Raw genomic sequence first — 8,854 nt, 5'->3', positions numbered from 1 at the left:
GGTACATAGCGATGAAAGTAGGAGATAAAATGAGGGCGCTGCACCTTTCTGATTTACATAATGACCAATGACGAAATATTCGGAGGGCGCTACCGATATCCGAATTAGCATATCGGCCAATAATAGGATTTCTTCTTGGAAAGAGGAGAGGAAAAATTATCTTTGACTGCAAAAAGCCGTTTCTCGTCCATTTTGCCGCTGATCGCTAGATTGGAAGGTAGAAATTGTACCAGATTCGTTGCCATAGTTTTGTTTGTCGAGTTCTTCAGCATAAATCTGTAAGTAGGCAAAGTGTCACTCACTGATATTAATTGTAAAGTGCGGTGCGTGATTTTTCTCGTGCGCATAATACCGTCGTGATGCGTAGATCCGTCGACGTCGGGAATTTAGTGCTTCGATCAAGTCGCGCTGACCATCGGCCATTTTCCGAATTGTCGTGAGTGATAGGATAAAAAAAAAAACAAATTCGGAGATCGAGTATTAGACCATCGCAGATTTAATTTGCCGGGACGTGTGGATCTGTTCCGCCGCGTATTGAGTCGCGTCAAGTCGCGCTGACCATCCGCCATTGCGACCGTAACTATACTTGTAATTTAGAATAAGGGAAACTCAAGTGTGACCGATTTTCTTAATTTGATGTCTCCTTAACCCTCCCTTCCCTGCATGCTGATATTATTTTCAGCCGTGCAAGATTGATAACGAGAAGTCCTTGTTCGCAATTTCTGGTTCCAAAATTAGGTAACTTACGCGCGAAATCGAACGAATCTCCAACCTGAGCCAAGGAGTCATATTTTGAGCTGCCGGCACTTCAAGGACACGAAAAGACGAATAAATCGACAAATGTTGGGCACCATCGGTCTGATACCAGGAAAATCGCTGTGACGACGTTTACCTGCCCACTCTGCGCAGTCGCTCCGTGGGCGAACAGAGATACGCCGCGATATTCAAGCCCTACCCCCGACGGTCGCCCTAATTTAGGAGCGGCGGTCTGGCGCCCTTATAATTAGTCGGGGAAAAAGGGCCAATCAGGCTTTGTGACGGAAGTGCTGCGAGTGTGCGGCTGAGACCCCCCGAAGTTCCCCGCCGCATATTATTATACTATTTTTCTTTTTTTGTTAAGTTCTAAAAACTTTTTAATAATAATCAGAAATTCGGTTTTATGCATGTCGTGAGATCTGTAAACAGCAGAAAAATTTAATTCTTTATCGTTTAGTAATGTTATTTTCGAGTTAATTATTTTCAAGTTATTGATTTGTATTATTTCTGTGTTTTGATGTTATTGTTAATATAGATCCATATGATTTGTTTAGTTTACTATTATTGTAATACATGTTATTATCCATTTATATTAAGAATTTGTTCATGTTGCAGATTCCAAGTTTCTGTACATATTATAATGCTACGTCTTATTAGGAGCCTGTTTATGAAAACTATTAATTTATTATAATTTGCATTTGAGCATCTAATGTTTATGCATACTATTATTTCTTTTTCTATTTTTAAATATTTATTTAACCTGCTTACGTTGTTAATAGTTTTTTTTCAGTAAGTAAATTACTTTCACCATCATTATCCATGTTTCTTCTTACTGTTTGTTTGTTTATTCGTTGGACTTGGCGTCCATAGGGAAACGAGCGATACATTACTTGATATTCTAAGTCTTATATCAGTTATCCTTTGTCGTACTGTAGAGCGCTCTGTTTGTCAAGGTACTGTTGATAAGTCGGTCGAATGGGATAATCTATCAATTTAATGTAATTTTTTATTTTATTTTTGAGTATTTTACAATTGTGACTATCATTTGCAGAATTTTTATCATTGTAATTTGTTTTCAATTTTTTGTTATGATAAGTGCAATTTGGACACGTAATTATGTCTTTGTTGCACCTGTCAGCTGTGTGATTGCCAGTGTATTTCATGTACGTGACTTCGTTTCTGCATCTACTGCCACTGTGGCCAAATTTTGAGCACTTGTAGAAAATAGTTGTATTTATAATGTCAAAAACTCTGCAATTTTGACACCCGAGAAATAGTCTATTATTGTTTTCTTTGATATGCTTGTTTAATTTGGAGTTACTTCAATTATTGCAGTTACTCGTTGAGCCTTATCATTAGTATAAACATGTAATAGTGATAAAAGTTTCTTTAGTTAATGTCTGATTCAATGTCTTTTTCATTTGTTGTGAAAGCTTTGAAAATACCCGTTACTTTTATAGTTGGTTTTTTGTTTGTTCTTTTTTTCAATTTTTATTGTTGATGATAATTTTCAACAGCTTAATTTTTTTATTTTTTTAACAGTTTATACTTTCTTCCTTCATGCAGTTTATTATAATCAATTCATTATTTTTGGAATGAATTTTTTTTGTTTGAATAGTTTTATCTTTTATTAGGTAATGAGCAACAAAATTTTCCAAATTAGTAGTATCATTAGTATTGGTCTTCTTAATAACCAGTTTGGGCACTCTTTTACTTTTCGGTTTGGGTGTGGTTATTACTTCAGCAAAAGTTTTTTCGAAAGTATTTGTTGGTTTATTTTGTCTCTCTTTTGTTAGTAATTCGTTTAAAAGTGCAGTTTTTTCTTTGGTTTCTTTAAGTAGCTTATAATGGGGTGGATTAGCTGGTACAAAATGGGTTTATTAAAGAACAAACTCCCACGATGCCGAGCTGACCGCCGCTTCGTTAAACATGTAGGAGTATAGGTGTCTCCGCCTTTACGTTTGATACTTTCGTTCCGATGTCTTCTTTCCAACCGAGTTGAACTTACCTTCTCTCTTAGGTGTGAGTGACCTGATGTTTATTCCAACTAATCCCTTAGATGAAAACGGTTTAAAATTTAACCGCTGATGGATCCGTTAAACTAAAAAGGAACGAAAGAAAGTAATGCGGCGAATAAAATCAAGATCGTTTATGACTAGAAAACTACAGTTTTTTATGGGCCAAAAGGCTTACGCACGCGAATAGGATTTACAATTTACAATAATAGGGGGGGGGGGGGGGAGAGGGAGAGAGAATTCAAAATTCAACGGCGAAAATAACGCTCAGCGCGAACACACAAACGGTCGAGATAGACAAAATATTCTTGTAAATATTTTGTCTCGCAAGAAAAGGAAGGTACACCTACCCTACGGTGCAATTACGGTGATCAGTCGTGATTGTTGAAGAAATTAACTGAAGGTGCTCCTCTGGAACCAGCTGCGTTGCCTCGATCACGAATATCGGCGACTGCTGCTGTTTTGCTTGCTGCTTTAGTTGCTGCTGCTGTGATGCTGCTGCTTTACTCAGTTACCTCGCTATCCACTCGTGCACGTATCCAAAATCCAGAAAAATTATCGAATGGAAATAACGGCAAAATACAGTGGAAATCTGTTTGGCAGAAGTACATCGCACAACAGCTGAGGCTTAACTAAAACTTCGAACTCTCGCGCTCCCCTTCTCTCTCTCTCTTAGACGTTCGCTCTAGCATCACGAGTGCTACCGAATCGCGAGCGTATCGATTGATCGAATCGACTACCGTTGCAAGTTCTTTAAGCAAATTATTTTTTATTTTTAGTGCATGAATCTCATTTTACTCTTCAAAAGTAGATGTTTTCCATTCATGTCCATTTTCAAGGTTTTTTTCATGAACTATTTCATTTAGTATTTCTTGTTTAATTTCCTCTCTACTCACCAGTTTCATTTGGGCGATGAATTTTCTTGCCTTGTCACTGAGCTCTCCATATGGTAGATTGGAGGTTAATGCAAAGTCCGGATGTTCAAGGCAGATCACAAACGAACTATTCACAATTTTTATCGGATGGCCTTGATTGAATTTAGAAACAATTTCATTGGTCTGGTAAAAATTTGTGCACACTAGGTATACTACCGCACCCACTTTGGTGGGAAATTTATTTTTAAAACTGTCACACGTACGTTAATAATTTTGAATTTCGTATGGGAAATAAGCCCGAACAACGTCGCGTCACAAATTATTTTAAGGGGGAAGGCTCGATGATCGCGATTTACCTAGTTACGAGAGAGACAGATGGCACAAAGAAACTCATCATTTCGGACATTTATTTACACTTTATTAAAACAGCAATTTACATACGGCATTTGACGTGTGCGTCGGCCAAGTCCGGGCTAGTCCGTTCCGTGCGAATTAACGCACAGGAAACAGAACATCGCCTTACAACTGTTCCGCGAATTCCCGCGAGTGCTATGCGAATTTACGCATGCAGCCACTCGTCTGCGTCCGGCCGATACGATGCTCGGAGAGAGAGAAATCGAGGCGCGCACCGAGAAACGAAAAAGGGTATCTGACCTTAGGAGGGAGCGCTGCTGTGGAAGTCCACGCCCGCTTGGCCAACTACGTCGTCCTCAGAAGGTGGTACTCTATGTGGATGCAGATGGTCCTCCTCTTCGATTCTGTTCACTCGGTGGCAATTAACTATTTACGCACTTCTCAGTCACGAGGCTTAACTAGCTCGAAATTAGTTGCTGGTCAAAGCCATACTGATCTCACGCTTTTCGCGACGTCTTACGCGCCCCTACCCAAAACGGCCGAGCGCCGCCGGCTACTCACACATGTGCGACTCATGCCGGCGACACTACTTCTCTCTCTCCTCCTCCGTTCCCCGCTCTCGCTCCATCCCTCCAACGCCAGACATCTTCGCCGATCAGAAATCAAACCTGCAATAAAGCCACATCGTGTGTCGATACTCGGTTTTCATCAATCGAGACCGATGTGGCAGCGGCTCAGGGAAAGGCACGCGGAAGAGAGAGAGAGGCGAACAGAGCGATCAAACTCAACGGTCGATTCGCCCGTTACAAAACAGCTAATAATGGAGAAAGCAGCATTATCGTATTCAACGTAATTCTAAATAAAACTATTAACAAATACTCTAATACAATAAATAGAAATAGAACACAAAAAATATTACCTACTAAAATAGTTTAAAAAATCAAAGAATAAAGATTATTAAGAAAACGATATCAGATAAGTAGATCGAATCACGACAAAAGTAAAGTATGTGACGGAGAATCTCGGCTAGGCCGATCTCGTCCGTTTGGCTCTCGCAAATGTCCGTGCGCCACGTCAGGTTGAGAGTGTGTACGTTTGGCACACACACTCATGCTTGGACCTTTTGTTTGCGAGGTGCTGAACACGGGCTGAGCTGACGACTGGAGCGACGCAGATGGCGCAGAAGAAGAGAGAAAGAGAGAGAGAGAGCGCTCGAATTGCGGATCGCCGCGGAAAATTGGGGAGTCTCTGCTAAGCGATGAGCAAAGAAGGTCGCGCGCGCGGATAAAACCGACGGTGACGGTTTTTTAAAGTTGGCCTCGCGACCTCGTCGACGATCGTTCGTTTTGGAGACACGCCCGATGTGCGGAGTGTGAGGCTGGGTCGCGCCCAGCCGTGTCCCGAAGTATACCCGGCACCGGTGCGTGTGAGTTACCGGCGAGGTGCGCGGGTGCGCGCGCGAGCAGTCAGGATGTGCTGTCGTCCAGAACGATAAAGAGGCAGCGAAGACAACAGCAACGACAATCAACGAGCGGGTTGCGGTTGAGGCAGCAATATTGTGGAGCAAGCGAGAGGACGAGCGAGAAGACAGATAGCGACGACAAAAGAATATACCAGCGAGACGGTCAGCGAGGAGCACACCAGTGACGTCACGGTGCAGAGCGCTCCAGCCGTCGGAGAGGCTGAAGGTCGAGGTCGGTGCCGTATTTTTCTCTTGTCTTTCTCTCTTGCATGTTTGGGCGTCAGTCTATGGCTGGTAGCACAGCAGACCTGCTGGCTACCCGTTGATCGCCTATCAGCGAAAAGTGTTTGTCGGGCATTTGTTATAATATCTAGTTTTTATAAGGGAATCGGCAGGTTGACCAGCCACCGATTCACTTTCGCGTTCGCGCTTGTTATTGTGCCGCTCGTAGTGTGTAAGTCCGAGGTTGCCGTATTGTAATCGTTTGTTGACAATTAAAAGACTAACGTATTAATCCGCTGTTGTGTTTATTCGCTCCCGTTTATTGCGTTTACTCCTCATCCCGACTTCGAATCTGTGCGTTTAACGTGTTTATGCTCGACGCGTTATTCAGTCGTGGGAACGTCTTTTGCTTCCCGAATCCTCGAATAAATAATTTGTGCGGACGGTCGCGAGCAGCCCAGACGGGTACGGCCGAAATTCTCCGTTACAAGTATATAAATCGTCCAAAGATCTAGAGAAAATTTTATACGAAGAAAAAACACATGTACGTAGAATTATCTCAGATCGCTGAGTCCTAAAAACAGATTACTTATTATAGAAAGCTACTAAATGACTTAAAAGACCAACTACATTTATACCACCTATCGAAAAACCCAGTGGTAATTCGGCAAGGTCGGACGAGGAAAAAGCTGAAACGTTTGTAAATCATCTCAGCACAATATTCAAGTGTCATCAAAGAATAATCATCGAAAAAAAGAAATCTTACTAGAAAATTTTTGATAATATCACAGGAAAAATGATTAAAATGTAACCCACAATTGCAATAAGTTACTTAACAATTATTTTTAATGCATTCTTGCGTCTCTGCTATTTTTCTTTCCAGTGGAAAGTAGCAGAGATTGTTTTAATATTTAAGCCCGATAAAGAACCAGAACTGGTAGTTACCAGTTCATATAGATCGATTAGTCTTTTATCGGCACTTTCTAAAATTTTTAAAATAGTAATCCTAGCAAGAATTAACCAAATAATACTAAATAGAAAACTTATCCTTGACCATCAGGTGTAACTAAGCAAGTAAACAGAATAGTATCTGTTGCGAAGAAAGCCATCGAAGATCAACATTACTGCACTGATATACGTATTACTAGATGTCGTTCAAGTTTTTGATAAGGTTTGGTATAAAGGGCTACTGCACAAGCTCAAGAGATTTTTACCTCAACCCCACGACAAATTGTTACAGTCTTATTTATACAATAGAGTCTGTCAAGTTAAAATCAATGAAAATGTATAAAAACGTTAGTTAATAAAAGCAGAAGTACCGCACAGCAGTGTTCTAGGTCCAACACTATATCTGTTATACACCTCGGACTTACCAAAGTATAATAATATCTTAACAGCAACATATGCAGATGATACAGCAATTACAACATAGGCAACAATAGCAACCAAAACATTAAAAACTATATAAAAAATCACCTTTAAAATTAATTTAACTCATGGAGGATAATAGTAAATGAAAGCAAATCAATAGATACGACATTCACACTTCGAAAAGATGCCTGTCCTATTATATTAAACGATAAATATATTCCGTAAAGCAATCAAGTAAAATTTTTAGCTATTCACCTAGACCGAAGACTTACATGAAAAGAACATATACTTGCTAAATATAAACAGTTTGGTCTAAAATGGAGGAAAATGTACTGGCTTTTCGGAACAAAATCGGAGCTGTCAATTAAAAAAAAAACTGCTGCTATATAAAGCTATACTAAACTAGTCTAGACACATGGTATTCAACTATGGGGTGCTGCTTCTAACTCGAATATCAAAATCCTGGAAAGATTTCAATCGAATGTCTTACGGAATATAGTACGGGCCCCTTGGTTCGTACCGAAAGAAATAATCCAAAATGATTTTACAGATTCCTACAGTCAAAGAAAAAATTTTAAAAATTCTACACAACATATATCTGGATACTTCAAAACTACCCAAATAAACTTGTCAACAAACTTCTCAAGACATCTATTGCCATCACCAGACTGAAAAAACATAATCAAATAAATTAACAAAATTATTTCAATCATCCTCTGAAACAAAGACAGTATACTCACTAGAGTATACTACTGTTTATTATAAATATATATACTGTTTATTATATATTGTGACGGTAAACGTCAAATTAGCGCTAATAATCTAACCTAATTGCTGCCTGCGGGGGCAGCACCTACCGGGGAGACGCAAAATGTAACGAAGGAATTCGGCACGCGAGCAGACGGAACGCGCGCGATTGAAAATGAACCAGTGAGGGACTAACCATCATCACGCTCGCCCGTATATATGACTCTAGTTACCGATACGTGAACCAGCAGATCGAACCCTACAACCGAAGTGTCCGAACTAGAGCCGAACACCTGCGACCGCTGCCACCGAGTGCTAACCTGAGCCGGCTGAAGGCCATTGAAACTTTATGATCGTTATTAAAAATTAGAGATTTTTCAGATTTTACCAGTACAACTGACTAAAAATTGGCAAAATTCTCGTTAGATAAATGAGTCGTGTTAGTACTTTTGCATGTATGTAGTCTACAGCAAAGAATAATGTGATGTTCGTATCACTTATTATTTATTTTATAGTTCGTACTCTCGTGGTCTTGTCGCGTTAATGAGTAAGAATTCGTTTCTTTCAATCTAACTCAACTTATTAATATGAAATAAATCAATAAATGATATATATATATAAGTATATAAGTGAAATTTCAAGTAAAAGACAGACTTTGCCCTAGTTTCTTATAGTGCGAATTGTCCTATAAGCAGAGCTAAAATCTTTCTTATAAAGGATATAATTCAACCCAAGTTTTTCATAGTGTGAAGTGTTCTATGAGTCCAGCATGAATTACAATAGGAAAAGAAAGGATTTGCTCAGTTAATCATAATGAGAGAAAAAACTTAGGTGTTAATCAAGTTTATTCAATCTCATGCGCTCACTTTTCAAGGCTAAGAGTAAATGCTAGCCTGTGCAAAAATCAGCTTATTTATACACAGATTTTCCCGCCAATTTTCGCAGGATAGCTCTCTTCGAGTTGTTTACGCAATTTTGAGAAATGAATTTTTTAAATTTACAAGTAAATAAACAGTAATATTGAAATTTTAAAATATGTAAATTTTACAAAA

The sequence above is a fragment of the Phymastichus coffea genome, unplaced genomic scaffold (genome assembly GCF_024137745.1).
Source record: "Phymastichus coffea isolate CEN01 unplaced genomic scaffold, Cenicafe_Pcof_1.1 PCOF00002, whole genome shotgun sequence".
In the NCBI taxonomy this organism is placed as follows: Eukaryota; Metazoa; Arthropoda; class Insecta; order Hymenoptera; family Eulophidae; genus Phymastichus; species Phymastichus coffea.
This window is presented reverse-complemented; position numbering follows the sequence as displayed.